This window comes from Aedes albopictus, chromosome 2 (assembly GCF_035046485.1).
Source record: "Aedes albopictus strain Foshan chromosome 2, AalbF5, whole genome shotgun sequence".
Lineage (NCBI taxonomy): Eukaryota > Metazoa > Arthropoda > Insecta > Diptera > Culicidae > Aedes > Aedes albopictus.
In genome coordinates, this window is record NC_085137.1 from 51,116,585 (window position 1) to 51,142,477 (window position 25,893).

At 40.3% G+C, this 25,893-nt stretch overlaps 1 long non-coding RNA gene across 1 annotated transcript in view; it reads right to left on the reverse strand.

The window, feature by feature from the left end:
* Positions 1–675: 675 nt before the first annotated feature.
* The window catches only part of LOC134287595 (uncharacterized), a 219,357-nt gene continuing 194,139 nt past the window's right edge, over positions 676–25,893 (reverse strand). The window contains exon 2 of the long non-coding RNA XR_009997394.1: positions 676–2,106. This is a non-coding gene — a long non-coding RNA (uncharacterized LOC134287595). The remainder of the gene's footprint in view (positions 2,107–25,893) is intronic.

Below are 25,893 nucleotides of genomic sequence, written 5' to 3' on the forward strand. Positions count from 1 at the left end.
CCGCGTCGAATGAACCGTCGGTCATAAAACTCGGTTGAGGTTTACTGCCGAAAAGTGATGTGAGTTTATTTTGTACACACACATACTCACACACACACATACACACACACACACATACATACACACACACAGACATCACCTCAATTCGTCGAGCTGAGTTGATTGGTATATGTGACTCGACCTTCCGGGGCTTCTATCAAAAAGTCATTTTTGGAGTGAACATATAGCCTTTCCAGTACACTTAGTGTACGAGAAAGGCAAAAAATGATCGAATGTCTCAGTGTAATACACTGTAAATACGAATGATACGATATTGTGATGTTACTTACACCCGCAGCGGCTCCTCGTGCAGCTGCTACTTCCGAAAGTTCTAATTTGGTGCATTCCGACACCTGATCCGTTTGGTGATCAACCGCAGTGAACCTCGGAAGCCAACAATCGTAAAATGTACAAGCTATCAATTCGTACCACCACAATATCTGTAAGATTTGTGTTCAAAAACAAATCATACAATCTAAACAAAACTAAAATAGAGTTAGTTTATCGAATTGAAAGTTTACACAGGTAATTTGACAGCAATCATTGTTGAATCAGCGTGGTTTTATGGTACGACACGCATGGATTTGATTCAATTTCACATTTACAACTTTCGGTTCACATTTTACCACTTACCGATTGTCCCTGATGTGGTCTTAGACTAGTTTCATGCAAATTATTAATCAGTTCTCCTAAAAAGTCGCAAATTGATGTAATGCATGTATGGGTTTGGTTCATTCGTGCATTTCGCCAGTTCCGGCGAGGCACTCGAATCTGGTTCCGGAACACTACTGACCTGAGACTATTTTCTTGCTGACCGTTCTTCGCGTTATCGAAGAAGCCGTTATTTAGTGTGCTGCGTGTATGCGTTTGGTTTTTTTCTACATTTGACCACTTCCGTCGGGGCACCTGGAACCGGTTTCGGCACACTATTGGTTTTCCAAAGTATGGTCTATGTTTTTTTTTGTTAATGTTCATCAGCTTACCTAAAAAGTCATTAAATGTGTCGAATTTATGGGTTTGGTTCTCCTTTACATTTGACCACTTCCGATGGGACAACCGTAATCGGTTGCGGAACACTACCGGTTGTCCCCAATATGGCCGGAAACTTTTTTTTTGTTAAATCAAGATGCCTTAAAATCCGCGATTTGATGTGTCGCTTGCATGGGTTTGGTTCCCTTTTATATTTGGCCATTTCCGGCGGGACACCCGGAACCGGTTCTGGATCACAACCGATTCAGATATGTTCTGAAAATATTTTCCTGCTTACTGTTCATCAGGATATCAAAAAAGACACTATTTGATATGTCGCATGCATGGGTTTGGTTAACTTTAATACTTGGCCACTTCCGGCGGGACATTTGCAACCGGTTCCGGAACACTACTGGTTCCGATATGGTCTGAGAATGTTTTCCTGCTTACTGTTCACCACGTTATCGAAAAAGCCGCGGTTTGATACGTCGCATGCATGGGTTTAGTTCACTTTTATGTTTGGTCACTTACGGCGGGACACCCGGAACCGGTTCCGGGACACTACCGGTTCAGATATGGTCTGAGACTATTTTTCTGCGCACCATTCATCAAGTTATCGAAAATGCCGTAGTTTGATGTACCGCATGGATGGGTTTGTACCGTTTTCATATCTGGCCCCTTCCTGGGGTACCGGTCCGGAACACCTAAATGGCCATAACTCCGGAACGGCTGGACCGATCTGAACCATTTTCAATAGGAAACAATGGGACCAGATTCCGCGTCGAATGAACCGTCGGTCAATAAAATCGGTTGAGGTTTAATGCCAAAAAGTGATGTGAGTTTTTCTGTACACACACATACACACACACACACATACACACACACACACACACACACACACACATACACACACACACATACACACACACACACACACACACACACACACACACACACACACACACACACACACACACACACACACACACACACACACACACACACACACACACACACACACACACACACACACACACACACACACACACACACACACACACACACACACACACACACACACACACACACAGACATCACCTCAATTCGTCGAGCTGAGTCGATTGGTATGTAAGACTTGACCCCTCTGGAGGCTCTATCAAATTTTCGTTTTTGGAGTGAACATATAGCCTTTCGGTACACCTTGGTGTACGAGAAAGGCAAAAACATCTGTGCATAGGGTTCGGTTGATTTGGATAACATGCTTGATGATGATTAATCTGAGCGTGTATTTGAAATACCTGTCCTGTTTAAGTCGAGGTAAATACTGTTCCGTTTAATTCCAGATAAAGTAGATACTAACTAACTACCTATCGTCGACTGTGTGAGGTCGTCGATCGATTGAATCTTGTTACCTAATGTTGGCTCTTTAACTCCAATAGACAATCATACAAAAAATGAGCCGCGAACGACTAGCTACTCGAATCAATCCTCTTCAAATTGCGTTTCACCACTCATCGCCACTCGTCGCACACTTCATTGAAAGCCTCTCGCCCAATCGACATGCCACCGATTGTTTTTATGCAACACGTGTGGAAAATGTTCGTATTGGATTTCATACCCTTTTAGCAGGCTCATCTAGCGCGTAACGTACTCTCAGCCAACGCCAACCAGCCAGCGTCTCGCTGCCATCATGCATTGTTGGATGGATTGTTGTTACGCGAAGGAGGAATTTTCCAATTCAATCCATTCGATACCCACTCGGGCACAGTTCCTTCAATGGTCAACGTAAAAGGCCACACCGTTTGCGTGGAATGGACAATTGCAGCCACTGACTGACTGACTGGCTGCCGTAACTACAAGCTGCCGAATCGAAATGATTTACTGCCCTGGATAGGGTCGCATAGAAAATCCAGTCCTGTCCTGACCATAATCGTTCGATCCGGGTCGTACGTGGGCTGTCGTTTCCATACCTAGATCGCGAGATCACACAAAACTGTAATAGCACAATTCCCGGTGACAATTAAACGTCGATCGACGACGACGGTCCACCGCAATCTTCTAGGGAGGGATTAAGTCAAGGAAGTCGGCATATGGACACTAGGCTTTCTGATCGGGATTATAAGTACTGTGACTGAATGTATGTAGCTCTCCCCGTAGATAGTGAGACGAGTTTGCTTTCTATAGACGACCCGGTTGGTAGTTAAAAATGATGACACTTCCAATCATAACAACCATCATGGTCGTATAAAAAGGCGCTGTCAAACGTTTGTTCTTTAGAAAATGGAGAGTAGGAGCACCCCGAAGGGGGAAATCTTCCCCCATCACAAGATGTTTTATGATCACTTTATCCGATTGACTTCGGGAAGCCGCCTGTTGGTCAGACTGGTCTTGTGCAGTGCACTTGCTCAATGATGCAGGGAATTGCACTCATTTTCCATCAACACATGTCTGTCTATAAATGCATATTGAAAGCAAACCTGTTCCAGCATCTCTACCGATATGCGCAGTGAAGCGCTGCTTGCAGGGAACCAGTTCAGGTTTCTACGCTCGCGCTCTGTAGTGTTTGCAGCGTGTGGTGACACGAGGTGGCCTCTCTTCGGGAGGTTTGGCCTGCTTATCAACTCGATGAGGTTCCCGGGAACAGGATAGACTGCTTCCTTTTCACCCGCTGACGTTAAAAGATAGTGCTTGGCGAGACATGGTAGCTACTGCCAAACTCAAGGAGCAGGGGTTGCAAATCTTAGAAGATCAATTCTCCGTTTCTACAATGAAATGGTGCAAACAGCGTGGGTATTATGATTCCTTGCCTAATTTGATGCTGTTAGAGCAAAACTTTGGGTAACAGTGTTATTGTTTTCTCCATTTCTTGCAACATAAACAACATAGTTATCCAAAGTTTAGCTCAAACAGCATCAAATTAGGCAAGGAATGATAATATCCACGCTTTTTGGACAATTTCATTGCAGAAACGGAGAATTGACCTTCTCACCATACTAAAATTCAGCTCATTACTACAAATCTAGTACTACACCAAACCTGTCCTCTTGAAACAAGTATTTCGATTTCACCCTTTGGATTTACTATTGAAGAAGGTCTGATCCGAGGACCGAAACGTCGGCGAAGATAACAAACTATCAACGCTAAAACCAAAGACTGCCTAAGCCAAAATCCGAAACTACATAATGATTATAAACAGTCAATACGCACAAACCTATCGTTTTGAATATTTAAGGACAGCTTAACATCTCATCTAGGTCCAAGGGTTCAAATCGATACTTTCTTCGTAGAGGTGGTATCAGGCATCAGTAAGTCGGCTCCAGAGTTCTCCTCCATTTGAGAAATTTGTGCCATCGCCATGAACACGAGCCTATTCATCATTTACCTGCGGGAGAAGGGAAGAAAAAAATGGTGGGTCAGGGAAAAAGACAGGCAAAGGAATTGGATCGTCATACACGCATAAGACACATTCCACGCACTTCTACACCGCGGTTTTTGGACTTCATTGAACGATATTTCCGAGCTCTTGCTGTCGATTTTGATTCTTTTTGCATTAAAATGAAGATCATTACTAATATTCTTCGAATAGTACCTGAAATTTTGAAAACTGCTTCAAAAAAGTAACACATTTCTTGACGTTCGATCAAAGTTCGTCATTTTTTGCGATGGTGTCCCGTTACGCTGTATTTCTTGATTTCTTTCGAAGTACAAAGGTCCAATTACCAATTAGAAAGCATAAAATGAATCTTCTATTCAAATCTGATCGTTTGATATGCTGGTTAACATGTATTTAACAACATAACAGATTTTGAAAGTAAAAGTTTGATTCTCGCGCAAAACGTAACGCGTGGAATGTGTCATAAGCGTACCACAATGGGTCCAAACAGCGCCCTGAAAAGTGCACTGTGATAGCGCATAAAGCGTAAAGAGAGCTTATAGCTCTTTACAACAGTGGATGAAGAACAATAGAACATCCTGAAGATTCAGGTATCTGAAGTCAGTTTCACGTTATAAGTGTTTACCGAGTACTCGGAAACGCAGTTGCGCAAAAACTGGACAGTTACATATCAAATGTTTCGAAGTTCCATAATCGGATTCACAGCTAACAAATGAATCAACTTGCTGAATATTCGCCATGTGATAGCTGAGTCGGCAGTGGCCAGTCAATGCTTTGACCAGAATGCTGCAATTCTGCTTTGACAGATTTGTTAGATACTTCGCCACCCTTGGAGATGGCTCAGTGCAATACAATTTAGTTTGACGACATGACTCCAAACTATTCCAGTATTGTCTGTATTGAGTGGCAGCCCAGGTGTGAATCTGAAGCTTTACCTAACACTTCGATATCGGAATAGCTAGCTCAGGGCCAATAAAGTTATGTGATGCTCCAGTGCGAGATAACTCATCAGTCATTTCATTTCTAGCGATGGAAGAATGACCAGGTACCCATTCTAGGTGAACAGCGTTTGCTGAATTCAGCTCCTCGATTTCAGTTCGACAAGCGATAACTACCTTCGACCTAGAGTTGGCCGAAGCAAGTGCTTTAATAGCAGCCAGGCTATCTGAACAGAAGTATATTACTCTACGATTTAAACGGCTACGCAGTCTTTTAATTTGGGAAAACGAGGTTTATTATTTGCCCGGCGTTTCGACACTGGGGTTTTGTGTCATCTTCAGGGGTAATTAATTTTTCGTTTTTGGTCTTATGTTTCGTCTAACTGTAACTGTCTTGTCGAGTTGTTGTTGGTACATGACTTATTTGGTTTGTCTAGTTTTGCAACGGACTGTACGCGTTTGGCGCAAATTTACTTCTCATTGTACCAACAACAACTCGACAAGACAGTTACAGTTAGACGAAACATAAGACCAAAAACGTAAAATTAATTACCCCTGAAGATGACACAAAACCCCAGTGTCGAAACGTCGGGCAAATAATAAACCTCGTTTTCCCAAATTAAAAGACTGCGTAGCCGTTTAAATCGTAGGTTAAAATCCTCAGTCGATCCTCCAGAAGAAGTATATTACTTTGCCCATTACGAGCTGCTGAAATGTTGATTGCACTCCGCACATAAGAGCAAAGATTTCGGCCTGAAAAACGGTGCAGTGTCTATCAAGTGAGTAGGACTGATGCAGCCTTAGCTCACGAGAATAAACACCAGCACCTGCTCGACCTTCGAGAAGAGAGCCATCAGTGTAACATACCAGATGTCCACTCTTCCCGGGAAGGGATTTTCGTGGAAAATGTCCTATATGGGAAATTACAAGAAATTGTAAGATCACTTGGAGCAAGGACAATTTTGTCCCAATTCACCAAAGGTGGAAACAACGAGGTGTGTGTTGATGTGCGGTTCACAGGAGTTTCCTCTAGTAGACCGAGTAACCGTAGACGGTAAGTGCAAGAAAGTGCTTCTTGTTTGAGATGAATGTGTAGTGGAGCAACGTCAAAGAGAACTTCGAGCGCTGCCGTAGGAGTTGATGAGAACGCTCCAGACATCGCCATTAAGCACATCCTTTGGAGATGGCCTAATTTAGATTGGATCGTTCTCACTTTGCCCTTTAACCATCACACAAGACATCCATAGGCCAATATCGGCCGAATAACAGTTGTGTAAATCCATCTCATATTCTTGGGATTCAGACCCCAAGTTTTACCAAACGAAGACCATACAAGCTTTCTTGATTCGGAACTCTATGTGAAGTATACAGGAAAGCTTGGAATTAAGGGTAACTCCAACATTTTTTACCTGATCAGTCACATTATTGATTTCAGAATCAAAGAGACACAAATGTCGAACGCCATTACGGTTGCGCCTTCCCGTGAAAATATCAGTAGATGTTTTACTCGGATTAACCAAAAAGCCATATTGGCGACACCAACCATCAACTATCTGCAGGGTGCTTTGCATCAATGCATCATGTCGAAAGGGGTGCTAATGAACATACCGACTAACAATGTTAGGACGTCTATACTGCCGTGAATCGCAAGTCAGTCCCATATGCATTTTGGGCAAAAATGAGTTAATGGCCGTTTTCGATCTTTCTTCGGATGGCCTTTCAGCTGCGTGAATGAAAATATATAGTTTGTTCAGTAAAATTGAAAAACAACACCAAGTCAGATTGTCCCATGATGAAATGTAATCGCAAGTCAGTCCCATTACGAATTAGTGTACCCTCCAGTTCAAAACCTAACACTGTTTAAGCCAGTTTTATATTTTTCACTCTTACGTTTTCATGTTTGAAGCAATGTGTGAAAGTTTCATGATGATCGTGGAAATTTTTAACTCACGGCAATTTTTTGAAGTTTCACATAGAAATCGAATTTGAAAACTTCAGAGTCCATTTTCTCAATGCCTACTTTTTACTTATGGGACTGACTTGCGATTCACGGCAGTATAGTACGTCGGCAAAACCATAAGTAGGAAATCCGCTATTATTGAGTTGCCACAATAGCGTATCTGCTGCGAGATTCCACAAAAGTGGTGATAAGACTCCCCCTTGGAGGCATCCACAAACACTTAATTTTCTAATCGCCGCTTGACGCAGTGCCGAGAAGAGATGTCGGTTTTTGAGCATTTGATAAATCCAATTGGAAATCATAGGAGATATACCACGACCCCGTGCGGCTTCCAATATGGCATCGAAAAGGCACTTGACAACGTCATCCTCGATATCTAAGAAAATACCCAAGCAGGATTGCTTTTGAGTGAATGCTTTCTCAATATTGTTAACATCCTTGTGTAAAAGAGTCACAGTGGACTTACCAGATTGGTGGGCATGTTGGTTCACATGAAGAGCCACGTTGGCCAGATGAACATCACGGATGTGATGATGAGCAATGTGTTCTAAACATTTCAGAAGAAAAGAGGTTAAAGTGATAGGTCTGAAACTCTTAGCTTCTTCATACGACGCTCGACCCACTTTCGGAATAAACTGTAGCAAAACTGTAGTTTTGTCAAAACATGTTTAAAATAAACAAATCCCTTCTGAAGCAAAATAGGATATATCTCATCTGCTTCAGGAGATTTGAAAGGAGCAATGCTATTTAGTGCCCACTCAATCGAGTCTACAGTTATGATACTCCGAGCTTAAGCTAAATAATCATAACTACAAGAAATGACATCAGATTTATCCGAAGATGTAAAATCCACACATCCGGGGAAGTGTGTACTGAATAAACATTCCAAAACTTCCTCATCAGAGGAAGTGAAATCACCATTTGGCAAACGAAGTTCGTTCACACGGAAATCCTTAGATTTTGCAAGGATTTTGTTCAACCGACTGACTCCACTCAAACTGGAAACATTTGTACAATGGTTTTTCCAGTCGGATCGTTCAGCAGATCGAAGAGCTTTCTGGTAGGCCTTGCGAGCCGACCTGAAAGCCTCCGATCCAGCCGAACGTTGTCTGTTCCAACTCTTTCTACATTGTTTCCTGAGCTTCGCCAGATCAGAGTTCCACCAAGGGGTTCCTCTTGTGGTGTTCACAGACCGCAGAGGGCAAGCTTCTTCAAAAGTTTCCATGATGAAGGCCGTTGTAGTATCAACGGCATCATCTAAATTACGATGAGTGTCAATGGATGGTGAGTATCCATGAAATTTGGCTGCAACCAAATCGGTACAGAGATCCCAGTTGGTTGACCGGGGTTCCTGAAACGCAAAGTGCGAATTAACATTCAAGTGTTCAAAAAAGATGTAGCGAAGTCAGATAAAGATTCTTCATTTGACACATGCCAATTGGTCAACTCGTGACTAATTCTGCTAGAGCAAAGCGTTATTTCTAAAACTTGCTCTCTAGCAGATACCATGAAGGTTGGGCGGTTGCCTACGTTAAGTAATCCAAGATCTGTACCACTTAAGTATTCCATCAAACTGGAGCCTCTCAAATTGATGTCTGAGCTGCCCCGGATTATATGGTGAGCATTAGCATCACTACCAACAATTAGCGGAAGGCCTTTTGAAGTGCAGTATGCAATGACTTGCTTGAAAGCATCCGTAGGGGATGGTTCATCATGCGGTAAATAAACCGAACAATAGACGTATTTCCTGTTGAGGTTTCCAACAGATACATCAATTGTGATAGCACATACATCTCTAGTAGTTAGTTCAGAGATGAGTGTAGTAACGATTGCGTTGTTGACAAGCACACATGCTCGAGGCATGACACGTGAGTTTGCCATTTCATTTTTACCTTGATTTTTACTGAAAGTAGCAAACACCAGATTCACAAGGTTTCCTAGATAGAAATTCCCCTTAAGGTTCTTGGACTAACGCCACTTGGGCTGTACCAATTTGCATAAATCTACAAAGATTGATAGTTGCTGTTCTTTTGTGCTGAGGATTAATCTGAGCTATCCTAACCGTAGCCACTACCCAAACTAGGCAAGATTAAACTCTTAACAATTACAGCACAAAAAAGAACAGCAACAATAAAGTCAGATCGGTATCGATTTGAATGCGCCAAAGGCGAGGATGCACAGAATACACGGTGTAAAACGCATAATGCGAAACCATATATGTGAAAATCTAAACTAATTAATAACATCTTCAGAATCCCGCCCGTATTCAGCTTCGAATATGAGATTGATGAAGGGCAGCTGATTGTCTCGGAGAAACACAAGGTCCACCGCGCTATTGCTCCGGTAAGCGCAGTAAGGGCAAAATACTGTTGAAGGTGCCCTGGAACTCCCCAGGCTCCGTAAGGGGGAGGACAGCCCGATCTGGTATCAATATTATGATAAATATCAAAAATATAAAATCTTTTATCAAAAATATCATCAGGTGGGCATTGATTTTTCGCATCCTTTGTAATTGACACTTTCACGTTAGCTAGAATTCAGTGTTTTGGAAACATAAAAAAGTTGGGGATAATTATTATTACATTGTTTCGAATTGTAATTCGTTTAAATATTGGGTAGCTGTAGATCGGTACAATGGCATACGATTTCTATAATTTTGGAAGGGACATGCTAATAGTAAATTTATAATCCATTTTAATGAGAATATTATCTATTTTATGAAAATTAATGGAGGCATATCAAGAGGCATATCGATTATTGCGCTCGATGTGTTATCTGTACCTATATTGTTTACTATATTGTTCGAAGGGTAAACGAACTACCTAATGAGATATGATATGATCCCCCTCGGAGAACTAAACATATGGAGTTAATTATCTTGGCCACATGTACGAATTTAACGTTCTTCGGTCATTAGCTTGCGCGCACCTCGCTGACCTAGTGTACGTTTAGGGGTCATAATTACCCCAATGCGCGACTAGGGCTTAGTCTAAACTACCACGTTGTAAGCAAGGTATATTCCTATTTTTAATCAGAGCTACGCCATGCGCACAAGAAGAACTCAACTCTGGCCTTTTCAATAAAGTGAAGCGAATGACCACCACTGAAACAGGACTTCAGTGAAAAAAACAGCACCAGATAACTATGTATTGCTGGAAGTGGCATTCCTAGTTTCTTCTACAAATACAAGCCAGCCTCGAGTTGCATTTAACTGGTGATAATTAGAATAGTAATCCTTTAGTTTACTCGCTCGGTCCGAAGTAAATCAATCTTAAGCCAAACGATTATTTCGAATAAGACACATGTTTCTAATTAAACAAATCAATGATTTTTATTAAAATTCAATGGCTCCGTTCTCGCTGAGCAAATCTTCTAATTCTATCGGAAGATAAACGATATTGCCCTTCCGTCATCATCCAAATAAGTGTTGACTTTTTGATGTTTTTGATTGCTCCAGATGAATCGGCTATTTTGAAGGTATGTTTGTTCCCAACTGTGGTGCTTTTAAGGTTCAATTTTCCTTCAAAAATGGGGAAAATAGTATCGGCATCAAAAACTACTTCATTGATTTCTGTACGGTTTGTGACAGTTTCCAGTACCTCCTCCATCTCATTCCGTACGTCGATTTCGTTGACTTCGTTTATAAATGCTTCGTCTCCATCATCACTTTCCATCTCATCAATTGTGACAAATTCCACGTCCACGTTCCCGCCAGTTTCTTCATCACTATCCGAATCCTCATTGCATTCGAATTCATAGCATCCTTTACCAGATTGAACATTTATCGACGGTTGAAAATTGACTTCGTCACCTTCAATGCCAATCGATAACAACTCTGATCGAGCAGAATCCATCGCCTTTTTTACTGTGTTCTTGATTTCTTCGATAGTTGGCAAAGAGACTACCGGTACTCGCGGGCCATGATGACAAGCCATTGCTGGAAAATTTATCGAGTTGCTGTGCCTGTACATAATATTCGTTTTCATTTGCAGTCGTTTCAGTTTCTCCGAGAGTTCCTTTATGTTAAAGTTCACAATAGTCTGTTCAACCGGCGCCATTGACCTTAGTTGTCTAAAGAGGTCTTCGCATGGTTGACTGGATAGACAAGATATAAGAAATTGTTCAGGAGTGTTATTATCAATACAATATTTCATGAATGCCAACAGAGCATGAGCATTTAATTCTAATGACATATACGCGTTTGTCGTTATGCAGCTTTTCAGGTTTCCGTGCCGACGTTTGCACCAGTTCCTCCACGCTCGAATTATGAAATTTGCAGTCCTGTTAGAAAATATATACTGTGTATAATACAAAACTTTGTCGACAAAAAATTCGACGTAATATTGCTAATAACATATGTAACTGAATAACAGTTTTTAACTTTTCTACAGATACGTGTATATTGCTAACATGAACAACATTTCTACCTACCATACATCATGAACGCGATCGAGCGGAACAAAATTCTCATCAACAAAAGAGTTGTGCATTCGCCGCATCACATTCAACAGTAATACCGTGCCACTGTCGTACGTGTTGTTTTAAATAATTTATCATGTCTTTGTCAATCATTTTCAGACTTGGTCCGAACTTCATTTTGTCTTTCAAATCAATGTCGCTCATTGAGAGACGATGCTTGTCTTTACTATGGTTTTGAATTAGTTCTTTGAGGTGGGATGTCGATACTTTGAACTTTCCTAGAATGTAAAAATAATAATGTTGACCAAAAATTAAACGTTGACTAAACTCATATACCTATTTTAAGATCACCACGCATTAAGCGGTTTCGGATCTTATTGATGCCGTGAATCATATCTTGTACGTTCAATACAGAATTGTTTTCATCTTCAATCGAGTACCACCAGCCCCAAGTAGATTTACCATAATTGTTTCTCAGGCAAGAACGTTCCTTCATTGCCTTCATCAGTCTAGGAACGCCATCTGAAGCATTTGCAACCACGTTTATTCCCTGCTCCCTCAAAACCATTTCGGTATATCTCCATCGGTTTAGGACATCCGTGGCATCGAACTTGTTATCCGAACAGGTATGATATAGAACGAAAGGAGCTGCACCGGCTGCTAATGGTAGAGCCATTTGAACATACACAGGGTTTCCGGTAGGGTAATCTTTGATCATTTGTGCAATCTTGTAAGGACTAGAGGCCGTGAATAAACCCGTTTGTGGTAAACCATTTTCATTCAGCGGAGCTACTAGCCCTCGCTCCGTTTGTGATTAGGTTTTTGTTAGACCCCCCTAACCATTCATTCCGTAAGCATAAAGCCGCATAACACCTTGAACTAGGGGTCACCTGATTAGTTGTCTCCAACCACTGGAACAGGCGGTCTGTAGTGCTATTCTTAGCCAGTTGAACCAACCACTACCGACATTACAAGCTATCTAGGCTGATCGGGAAAAGAAGTTAATATTGGTGATCAACTTCATTCGGGCACGAAAAGCCGAGAACAACATGAATTATAAAATTTCAATTTTTTTTAATATTCTCAATTATTATACTGTCCAACGCTTGAAAAACACTGCCATGTCAGCAGGATTCTGACAGGCGAAGATAATAAAGGCGGTCGTTACGGGTCACAGCTTCGTCACAGCGCAGGACCGAGGGACCAGTCTGCCAGTCAACCATTCCATAACGAAGATCTGCATAGACCAGAAAGAGCAGAAATGCGGTTATAAAAAATAACTACGTCGTCGGGGTATGCACTCACATCACCATCAGGACCAAACCGGACCCCTGAAGGAACGCACCTCACACTGTGCTGTGGGCATGATAATCAGATTTTCCATTCTGTACATACAGTAGCCACCACCAGCATCGACATCGTCGCTACCGCGCCCGGTAATTATATTCGGTGGACTCAACTTTTACCTTCTTTGGCACGCGGATTGACGGCCTGCCGTCCGCCGTGATCTGATGACTGAGCTGCAAGAATGCTGCTACTAGTTTAGCCGCAGGGCTTGGAGGCACGCGCTATTGATTTGCACGAGACCGGCGTTTATGTAGATCTGGAGAACTTAATGAGCTCAACGGGTACCTAAGGTTATAATTGCGATCGACGCCAACCAATTGGTTGTTCCCTTGGTTCTGGAGGAAATTATTGGGTATTCTATGATCATCAACCTCGATGATCAGGTAATTTCTGTTCGTTAATGAAATATTGCTTTTAGTTCTACGCTGATCTGCTACCTGGTTTGCAATTCTGATACAAGAACCATGCCTTATGCACACAAAGCAAACATCAAACAGTTTCAATTGTACTTGAGGAATCCAATTTTAGTACCTTCCAAGTAGTTTTGTAGCTTCTTTGTTTAAGTGTACGCTTTGCTTAGTGCGGACAGGATTATGTACAACAACAAAAACAAATCGCTCAATAACGTAATGGGATTGCGTATAGAGTCCATCGTCCTTTCCCTGGGTTGCCAAATTGCCAAATATGATCTCTACGATAAAAAATCAATATCGTTACGCTGATTCATGCTTATAATTAAAAACCAAGAAATTACATGGTCCAACATAATATGCAAAAAAAAAAACTGCCGAAGCCAAATTGCAATGCGTGAAAATTTCAACACAGGGGTCTCGGAAAAAAGGGTTCACCACTTTCGGCGTGCATGATGGACGATGATGATTATGATGATGATGATGGACTTCCTCATTAAGTTATGCAATGGTGGTGGGCAAACTGTGCCGAGGCGTATCTACATAAACGAAATTTCCACATCGAGAAGATTTAACATATTTTCTGATTGTAAATTAAACATTATAATTAGTGGTTTTCGTTTTTAATCAGTAGTGGCCTATCTCATTTCTCTGGTAAACCGACCAATACTTTATTTTGGTGTGCTGCAGTTGTTCGTTTTTTGGTCAGGATGAGCATTCTTTTAAGTTATCCATAGACTCATTGATCAGATCAGGACGGATTGACTACATATAAATACTAGTGTGGGTCATCGGAAACGTTTTCTCAGATCAAAGCTTTTTTGGTTCCGTTTCGGGTCCTGAGTATCTGTGCAAAATTTGAGCATGATCGGTTGCGTCTACACTTTGCGCACTGCAATTGAAATTTGTATGGGATTTTGTATGGGAAAACATACTTTTTGCATTTTTGTCATAAGTTGAAAAAGTTTGTCTGAAACTTTTTAACCGATACTGCAAAATGATAGCCTAGGATGTTCTGAAAAACTTTGTTGAAGACCGCAAAGCGATCCGATACTTGTGGAAATAGTTATAACCAACTAACCGCATGCATGTGTTTATGTTTTAACATGTAAAGGAATAACAATAGCAACAAAATCATGCTGTTTCGCCAAGCAATGCCACCGCTATAACTTTTTCATAAGCATCAGATCACTTAGCGGTCTTCGACAAAGTTTTTCAGGACATCCTAGGCTATGTTTTCACTTTATCGGTTACATGGTTTTTGAAAAATTCGAGCATCTTATGAGAGAAATGCAAAAAGTGTGTTTTCTCATGTAAAATCCCATACAAACTTCAAACGCGATGCCACGGTGCTTCATTTACCGTTATTATCAAAAAAAAATATACCATCAAAACCTGAAACGCCATTCTCTTTCTTTATCATTCCTACACCTCTGGACAAATTTAAAAAAAAAATCGTTAGACGAAATTTTGAGTTACGCCCTTTTAAAGGGCCTAACCCCTAAAAAATCAGGGTTTTTATAGAAAAACATCATATTTCATAACGGAAGCATGCTTCTGTCAACAAAATTTGAAACGCCATTCTCTTTCTTTATCATTCCTACACCTCTGGACAATTTAAAAAAAAAATCGTTAGACGAAATTTTGAATTACGCCCTTTTAAAGGGCCTAACCCCTAAAAAATCAGGGTCTCTATAGAAAAACATCATATTTCATAATGGAAGCATGCTTCTGCCAACAAAATTTGAAACGCCATTCTCTTTCTTTGTCATTCCTACACTTCTGGATATGTTTTTAAAATAATCGTCAGACGAAATTTTGAATTACGCCCTTTTAAAGGGCCGAACCCCTGAAAAATCAGGGTTTTTATAGAAAAACATCATATTCCATAACGGAAGCATGCTTCTGCCAACAAAATTTGAAACGCCATTCTCTTTCTTTATCATTCCTACACCTCTGGACAAATTTTAAAAAAAATCGTTAGACGAAATTTTGAATTACGCCCTTTTAAAGGGCCTAACCCCTAAAAAATCAGGGTCTCTATAGAAAAACATCATATTTCATAACGGAAGCATGCTTTTGCCAACAAAATTTGAAACGCCATTCTCTTTCTTTATCATTCCTACAGCTCGGGATAAATTTTAAAAAAAATCGTTAGACGAAATTTTGAGTTACGTCCTTTTAAAGGGCCTAACTCCTAAAAAATCAGGGTTTCTATAGAAAAGCATCATATTTCATAACGGAAGCATGCTTCAAAGTCCCAAATAATAAAAAGTATCATTAATAATGCTACAATTTGATACTATGCACTAATATTGACGGCATTTTGTATAAAAATAAGCCATAACGCCAGTATAAGGGAAGTATTCTTTAACCTGTAGGATACGGACTTTGTTGGCTTCATTTACTATTATAGCCATAAACATAAACGACAGTTCATTTACTTTTTCACTTATATAGTTATTGCACATCCATAAACTAAATTTCAAAAATAATGTTGGTCAAATTCTCCAGTTACGCCCATTTGAAGGTCAAAAGTACTTATAGTAGAATTATTATAAACCTTAGTTTCATTTAATCATGTTTATTCTTCGGTAACGTAGTTTAGCAGTTAAATATAGAACTATCATTACAATTGATCATCTCAATCCATATTTTTGTATGTTTATTAATTGAAAACGGCATTCACCAATAAAACTAACGAATGACAAAAGCGCATGTCATCGCTTGTTTTGTCTATAAAAAAGCAATACAAAAAACTAACGTCCCACGCTATCAATGGCAATTGATACAAAAATGATTGCTTCCTATATGTTTGAAAATACTTCCCTTATATTAGCGTAATGGCCAATTTTTATACAAACATCAATACAAATAGCCAATACTAGCGCATAGTATCAAATTGTAGCATTATTTATGATACGTTTTATTATTTGGGACTTCAAATCATGCTTTTATTATGAAATATGATGATTTTCTATAGAATCTCTGATATTTAATGGGTTAGGCCCTTTAAAAGGGTGTAACTCAGAATTTCGTCTAACGATTATTTTAAAAATTTGTTCAGTAGTGTAGGAATGATAAAGAAAGAGAATGGCGTTTCAAATTTTGTTGGCAGAAGCATGCTTCCGTTATGAAATATGATGTTTTTCTATAGAAACCCTGTTTTTTTAGGGGTTTGGCCCTTTAAAAGGGCGTAACTCAAAATTTCGTCTAACGATTTTTTTTTTAAATTTGTCCAGAGGTGTAGGAATGATAAAGAAAGAGAATGGCGTTTCAGGTTTTGATGGCATATTTTTTTTTTTGATAATAACGGTAAATGAAGCACCGTGGATGCGCAAAACGTAGACATAACCGATCGTGTCCAAATTTTGCACACTTATTTGGGTCCTGAAATGGGATCAAAAAAGCTTTGATTTGATGGAATACCATTGAATTTTTCATTTTTCCATCGATGACCCACTCTAATAAATACTCCTATCTTGTTTAATCGTTATGTGTCCGACAAATTTGTTGCTTTTTTCTACACCGTGCTTTTCAAATGGGCACTGGGTACCCGGGTACCCTGTCGGGTTAACTGTCGGGTGATAGATTCATTTTTGCCAACTGATTCAATCTGCAAATACCTATCTAACTGTTGTGCCATAAAATAAAATAATTCAAACATAAAATTTGCTAACCTGACATGTTTAGCAGAATTTAAACTTAGACACCCTTTTTACCTCGAAAAACAGCAAAATAATGTCAATCAAAACATTACTTCTAATTTACTTCTTTTCTAAATGGAACAAAGAACTCCTAGTGGCACGAAAAACATCTCCGACCCAAGGTACTCAATCAATCTTAATTTCAGCGGGACACGATTTTCATTGTTGCTGACATGAACGAGTAAAATGGCATACGTCTTCACAATAGGAGATTTCACTGAGCAGTGAGGAGCATACACGTTGCTAACCCACCGATCTCGTGGGTTCGTCACTTATTTCCCTCCAATCCACCGCGCGAAACGAGCATCTACCTAGTTGAAGCATTTTTGTTCCAAACTAAAACCTCAAAAAGCACCCATTTGTCGATGCTTTTCTGAGGTAACACCGCTTGGAGGTTTTTGCGACGAGTGTGGGAAAGTTTCACCTAGAGCTTCCTTATGTCACCAAATGGTTCCGAACGAAAGAAAAAAAAAACTAAGTGGTTGCACCCCCAAGTTGGTACACCAAGCGGTGCGGGAGGTGGTGGCGGTGGTTGTTATTTTTTGCCCGGGCCTTTGTTTGCTGCAGTCACGAAAAACGACCGCCCCGAAAAGTGACGAATTAATGGGTAATAACAGTGAATCGCCACAATTACCCATTACCGAAAAACAACCTCAACATTGTCTGGCTTGTGTGGTGCGGCGATCGAGTGAACGGAACGTGCAACGTCACCGTGGTTACGAAATTGGGGGACCAATTTTTACGAGTAGAAAGAAAGATTTAATGCGCCAAATGGGCCCACCAACACATGGGCCCTTATGTTGACTTGGAGCAAACATTGGACAGAAGCCCTCGGACTAGACCGGCGGCCAACTTTTTTCCTTCTCTATCAGATACAAGGGCGTAGCCTGCTTTTCAGTCAGGGGGGGGGGGGTGATCAAGCACCCTTGGCAAATTTGTACCTATTAGCTTGTATAACTAAGCGCAACACGAATTATAATAACATTACGCAATTGAATATAATAACATTACCATTCTAAAAGCAGCATTTAACCCTTCAACAATTAAGCTGTTGTATTTTGTACAATACGCTCGCCTGTTCTACACAAATCAACGTGGGGCTGTTAATGGTGGACAATTTCCAGAAGTTTTAGGATTTTGAGGACAAATCCAGAGTTTTTTTATGATTTCCTTAAACAACACAACATAATGGAAACTCTTCCGAAGTTTTTTTTTTCAAAATGTCAACATAATGACTAACTCTAGTTCTTTCAGTAATTAATTCCGGGAGAAATCCCTGGGAGAATTCCGAAAGAGTCTTTCCTGGGTGAATTCCTGAAGGATTCCCAGGAGAAATGTCTGAAACCACTTTTAGCATGTAAGTGACTTCTAAGCAACCAGAACCTGCGGCTCCGTGGGTGACTCTTTTGTGGCATGTGTGTTGTTTGGAAGAAACACTGGAGGACTTATTGTCTCGCTTTTTTGTAAGAATTGCTAATGGGATCCCTGAGTAAACTTCTGAAGAAACTGCTGGAGGGATTTCCGGCAGAATCCCTGGATCCTGGTTGCTGTATGCATCCTTTTTAAATTGTCTTCCAATACTAGTCGCTGGAGGAATTCCTCCAGAAATTCTTGAAGTAATTAAAAAATAAATCATCAGGTTATACTGGAAACATTCTAAGGTACATCCCTGAAAAACATGAATGAAGGATTTTTGAAATACATACCTGAAGGAACTCCTTAATGAATTTTTGAAGAGGACTGAGAGGAATTTCTGAAGAAATCACTTCAAGTATTCCTGGAGAAATCCTCGGATAAGTTCTTGGAGCAATCTCTGGAAGAATTCCTGGAGAAATTTCTTAAAAAAATCAGGAAGAAATACCTAAAAAAATCAGAAGGAATCTCTTGAGGAATACCTACAGGAAATCTCAGAGAAATTTCTGAAGAAATCCATGGAGAAATTCTTAGATAAATTCCCGGAGGAATCCCTGAAGCAATCCCTGGAAAAATCTCTTGAGAGAATCCCGAAGGAATGCCTGGAGGAACTCCTGAACTAATTTCTTGTGTCGCTGGTGAAATTCCTGGAGCAATGTTTGGATGAGACCCATAGCAGGAATTCCTGGAGAATGTCATGGAGAAATTCTTGGATAAATTCTTGGAGCAAGCACGGGAAGAATTCCTGGAGAAATCTCCAGAGGAATTCTGGGAAAAGTTCCAGGAAAAAAATTCAGAAAAAAATCCCTGGAGTAGTTCCAGGAGGATATTCTGAAAGAATCCTTGGAGGAATCTTCGAAAAATATCCTGACGGAATTTCTGGAGAGATTCGTGGAGAAATCTCTGAAGGGATCCCTGAAGCAATCCCTGGAGGAATACCTGAAGGAATTAATGGAGGAATGCTTGGAGAAATCTCTAAAAAATCTCTGAGAAAATTCCTAGAGGATTTACTGGAGAAGTTCTTGGAGAAATTGCTGACATAATTTCTGAATATGTCCAGGAGCAATTCCAGGAAAATTCCTGGGGGAATTCTTGAAAAAAATCCTAGGGTAATTCCTGGAGGAGTTCATAATCTAATCTAATCTAATCTAATCTAGTGCTTGCACAGCCAGTATTGAAAAGCATCCTGGAAACATCAAAATTTCTTCTGATATTTTCTTGTCAGCATTAATATTTGCAGCATATCAGAGATGATGTGACACAAATATTAAAATGGCCAGGCCCACTGTGCAGACTAATGGATTGAAAGATAATTCAAAAACATAAGGCAATCAGGTTATCCACTTATGAATAACATGATTGACAAACCTTTTTGAATTGGATGAAGGAAGAAACGGGGACAACCGTACCAACCGTTTCGTTTTAGGGGAATGGTGTTTGGACATAAAATCGTTGGGAGTGGTGCTGCTAAGAAGGTTAATGCACACTCCGTTATAGTTGACGTCTTTTCTCCTGGGATGGGGCACAGGTATTTCTCCATGTGTCCTGGCTTCAAAGCCTAGGCTTAAGCGCCATTACTCGCTCTCTGAAACGAGAAAACATAATAATGATCACTTCCCCGAATGGAATGTACAGAATAATAAGCCTATATAAAAAGCAAAACAAGAATGGGAAATTGCTACAAATATGTCGAAGAAATTTTAAATGATAATTTCAAAAAGTCATAGGTATCATGATATACAAATAAATTTCTTCCTGAACCTAGGTTTGATCTGACGATTACCACAACGGACCACAATTGCAAGACGAACCCTATTTTGGTTAGCTTGTATTTTTTCTAGTTATATTTTAAGTCGACACTCTTGATGACAAACTGTACAAATTTGATGAAAGAATATTTAAAGGGTAGCTATACTTAGAGGTAAATAAATTTTACCTCTGTATCAGGGTAGAGAGTGTGTTGTGCAAATATTACAGCACCGTAAAAGTCCTCATCCTTTTCGTCGACGACTGACGCTCAATACCGCAAAAGTATTGAACCGTGGTAATAAATAGACATGTATTGTATCAAATGTTACATATCCTAGCAGGCCGATATTTATCTGGTGTTGTGTTTGACGCTTCAACAGGTAAATTGTCTGTCTAAAACTCTAAAGAATACTTTCACCCCAAACCCGGTGTACGGTGCACAAAAATTGGCCACATGACTCGTCAAATTCGAAAAATCCCCAACGTATGTCAAAAAATATAAAATAATAAATAATGGTTTGATCTCACCAAGTCAATGCTTTCTCCCGGAATCCATAGTTTGATTCATCTTGATCCTCTGCCTTATTTACGTCCAATTAACGGAATCTTGGACGGAATTCATAGCACTTTTAATCACCAGTCACTTCTCATTTTTTCGCAGACCACGGCGGAAAAATTGGTCTGTTGTATCGTATCGTATCACTATCGTATTCACTGAATTTACTTGCCCGTTGTTGCTATCTACCGATGTGTCCAGTTTTTTTTTCAAACGCCGCACAAACTCCCCTCTATTTGCTATATTTTTGTTCACTTCAAGTTCACGATCTTTTCAATAACTCTATTGTTTTAGCCATTCCAAATTGATCTTCATTAAAACTCGCGTTGTTTAACACAAATACGGCACGGGAACACTCCACCGGCAGAATCCTCAGCAGAATTTTCATTTTTTTTCAGCCGAAGTGTCACGCGTGAGGAAAATGCTGCCGCACACCACCACCGCTCACTCTTCTCCGGGTAATTCCTGGAGGAGTTCATAGAGAAAAAACTGGAAATATCCTGCAGGAATGCCTGCAGGAATTCCTAGAGGAGTTTCAGCGGGAATTACTGGAGGCATTGGATGAATCTCTAGGGAATTTTTTGAAAGAATTACTGGATGAATGTCTGGAGGAATCTGTAGAGGAATTCTGGGAGATTTCTGTTCATATTTTTATTATTTCTATATTTCCGGAGAAATCCTCGAAGGAATTCTTAAGGAATCCCTGGAGGTATCCGTGGAAAAAAAATTGTGGAGAAATCCCTGGAGCAATTCCTGGAGAATCTTTTAAAGAATATCTGAAAGAATGCCTGGAGGTTTCCCTAAAAAATCCTGAAGATATTCCTGGAGAATTTCCTGGAACAATTTCTGCAGAAAGCCCTAGAGGATTTCATGGAAGAATTCTTGGAGGAATTTCTGGAGGATTTCCAGAAGGTATTTCCGAAGGATTTCCTAGAAGGGATCGTGGAGAAATCCCTGGATTAACCCCTGTAGCAATTCCTAAAGGAATCTCTGGAAATATTCCTGGAGAAATCCATGAAAAATTCCTGAAGGTATTCCCGAAAAGTTTCCTGGAAGAATTTCTGAAGAAATTCCTAGAGGATTTCCTGGGGAAATTCCTAGAGAATTTGATGACACAATTTATGAGGGTTATCCAGGAGCAATTACCGGATCAATTCCAGGAGAAATTAATGGAGGAGTTCCTGGAGAAATTCCTGCATGAAGTCCTGGAGTAATGCCTGGAGGTATTCCTGTGGGAATTGCTGGAATAATCCCTGAAGGAATTGCTGGAGGAATCTCTAAAGGAGTTCTTGAAACAATTACTGGATGAATTTCTGTAGGATTCTCTAGAGTACCTCTGGGGGAAATTTTCGGAAGCAATCTCTTGAAAACTCCTGGAGGAATTTCTAGAGGAACTTCTGGAGAAATTTCTGGAAAAATCCTTGAAGGATTTACTGACAGAATCCCTGAAAAAAATCGTGGAGAAATCCCTGGAAAAATCCCTGAAGAAGTTCCTGGAGGAATTCCCTGCAGCAATTTCTGGAGGAAATTCTGGAAGAATTCCTGGAAGAATCTCTGGAAAAAATCCAGAAGGTATTCCTAGAGAAAATCCTGGACGAATTTCTGAAGGAATCCATGAAGAATTTCCTGAGAAAATTCCTGGATGAATTGCTGACAGAATTTATGAAGGATTTACCAGATTAATGCATGGTGAAATTCTTGGAGATATCCCTATTCGTGAGGAATATATGAAGGCATAGCAGTGGAGGAATCTCTGCAAGACTCCAAGGAAGAATCCCTGGAAGAATTCCTAGGAAGAATGCCTAGGGATGCCTGGTGGAATTCTTTGAGGAATTCCTGAAGTAATTCCTGGAGAAATATTTGGAGGGATTCCTGTAGGAGTCTCTGGAAAAATCCTTGGAGGAATCCCTTGAAGAATTCCTGAATGAGTTCCTGAGGAATTCCTGGAGCAATTCCTGGAGGAGTTACTGAAGTAATTCCTGGAGGAACACCTGGAAGAATACCTGAAGGAATCGCTGAAAAAATTCATGGAGAAATATCTGCAATAATCCAAGAAAGAATCCCTGGAGGAATTCTTGGAGGAATTCCTGAAAGATTTCCTGTAGGAATTCTCGGAGGGATGCCTAGTGGTATGCCTGTAGGAATTCCTGAGGGAAACACCAGAGGAAGTCATGGAGAAATCTCTAGAGAAATTCCTGGAGGAATTTTTGGCGGAACATCTGGAGGAATTCCAGGGGGGAAATTTTAGAGAAATCCTAGCAGGAATTTTCAGAGGCAATGGCAGGCAAAGAAAGCCCTTCCCGGGTATCAAAAATTATGATTTTTTTTTATTTCGTCTAATTTTTGGACGCACACTCATTTCTGAATTGCCTGTTCGATACTTTTTTGACCAGATTAGAACAGCAGTACGATCTCGGTAGTTTCAGTAATCGATTTTACTGAGGTTCAGGAAAACAACTGTCAAGATCGTAAGGAAAAAGTAAACAATGCATTTTTGCTGAACGAGCTCGGTGCTCAGCAGTTTTAATTTCGTCAAAAAATAACCGAACTCGGTAATCAAAATTAAGTGTGCGGAGATTCCGATTATGAAATAATCAGGACACCCCTAAAGAACCCAATTCCCGAAAAAATCGCAGATGGAATTCTGAAGGTATCATTGGAAGAGTTCGTGGAGGAATCCCTGTTACAGTTTCTGAAGAAAACCCTAGAGCAATTCCTCAAGAAACTCCAGAAGGAATCCCGGAAGCAATTCCAAGAGGAATTCCTAAGTGAATTTTCAAACAGTTGGTGAAGGAAGAAATAAATAAATTCCTGGTGGAGTTTCTTGGATCACAGAAGGAATTCCCGAGTGAAGTCCTGGCGAAATTCTTGGAGGAATCTCTGGTGGTATACAAGAGGAATACCTGTAGGGATTCCCGGGGGAATCTCTGGAGAAACTCTCGGAGAAATGCTAGAAGAATTCGTGGAGGAATTTCTGGAGGAATTGCTAGAGGAATTTCTAGAGGCATTTCTGTAGGAATCCCTGGAGGAATTTAAGAGGAATCCCTGCAGCAATTTCCAAAGGAATCCCTGAAATAATTCGTGGAGGAATCCTTGTTGAAATTCGTGGAGGAATCCCAGGAAAAATCCTGGAAAAATCGCACATGGAATTCTTGGGGAAATCCTGGAGGAATCTTAATAAGAGTTCGTGAAGGAACTCCTTGAGGAATCTCTGTTGCAGTTCCTGAAAGAATCCTTGCAGGAATTCTTGAAGAAACCCCAGGATGAATCCTAGATTTCCAAGAGGAACTCCTGAGGGAATGCTAAAAAAGTTCCTGGGTGAATCCTTGGAGAAATTTCCCTGGAGTTGTTTCTGAAAGGATCACAGAATCCCAGGAAGAATTCCTGAAGAAATCATTGATAAAATTCTCGAAGAAATCCAGAAGGAGTCCTAAGCAAAGTTCGTGGAGGAACTCCTTGAGAGATTCCTGAAGATACCCCAGAAGGAATCCCGGACGCAGTACCAAGGAGAATTGCTAAGGAAATCCCAAAACATTTCCTGGAGGAAGTACTGGATTAATTCATGGAGGAGTTCCTGATAGAATTCCAAAAGGTACTTATGAAGGAATTCTAAAAAAAGAATCCTTGGAGGAATTTTTAAAATAACCCCTGGCGTTGTCCCTGAAAAGAACACAGAAGAAATTCACGGGTGCATTCCTGGAGGAATTTTTTCAGGGAAACCTGGAGGAATTCATGAAGAAATCCCATAAGGAATCGCGGAAGCCATCCCATGAGGAATTCATTAGAAAATCCCTGGAAAGCTTGCTTAACGAATTCCAGAAAGAATTTCTGTATGGATATCTAGAAAAAAAATATGCAGGAATCCTTGTCTGAAATAGATTCTGGGTGAATTATTGTTTGAATCTTTGGATGGATTCACAAAATTTAGACATTTGATCAAGCTTGTTATTTGGTTAAATTCTATGATAAGATTGAAATGGTCCTCGTGGAGAAATACTTGGCGAAATTTCTTGTGGTTTTCGTGTAAAAAAGGTTTGATAATTATGGTTAAAAATCGTAATTATTATAATAGTTTTTTTTTCCTGAGATAATTTTTCAGGAACTGTGAATTGTTGATAATCTTTGAGTTTGTTCGAATTAAAAAAAATCTGTGGCTAGGGCGTCATAAAAAACCGCGTTGTTTCAAAATACCGCGTATAAAAGTCAACCGCGGTAGATGTGAAAACATATTCTAGAATGTTGCAAAGGGGGCGTTTTAATATGTTTTAAGGGGTTTTGGGGGTTCCAAGATATTTCAGGGGTTACAGGACGTTTTAAGGAGGTTTCAGAGGCGTTTTAGGGGGTTTCAGAATGATTTAGGGGGACTTTTAGGGACGCTTCAATATTCTTCAGGACGTTTCATGGAGTTTAAGGTCGTTTTAGGGATAATTCAGATACGTTTTATATAGGGTTTCAGGGCTTATAAGGGCGTTTCAATGGGTTGCAGGGCGTTTCAGGGAGGCTCCGCATGGTTTCAGGGAGTTCCATGATTTTCACGGGGGCTTTTAGGGGCTTTTCAAGAGCATTTCAAGGGGTCACAGGGGGTTTCAGGGAGAGTTCAGAGGCATTTAAAGAGGGTTTAGGTGGTTCTGAGAGTTCCATGATGCTTCAGGGGACCTTTTGGGGGCATTTCAGGGGCGCATCAAGCGATTAAGGGAGATTTTAGAGGCGTTTGAGGGGATTTCAGGGAACCCAAGATGTTTCTTTTAGGGCAGTTCCATGGGGTTACATGACGTTTTAGGGAGGTTTCAGGGAGGAGGTATAAAGGGGCGTTCCAATTTGTTCAGGGGCTTCAGGAAGTTTTAGGATTTTTTTTTGTTTTTATTAATATGTGTTTTAACTAAAAGCTGATTCTATTCTTAGTTTTAGGATGTTTCTGGTGGATTTTGAGCGTTTGAGGTGATTTCAGGGGGTTTTCGGATGTTTCAGGTGGGCTTTTAGGGGCGTTTCAAG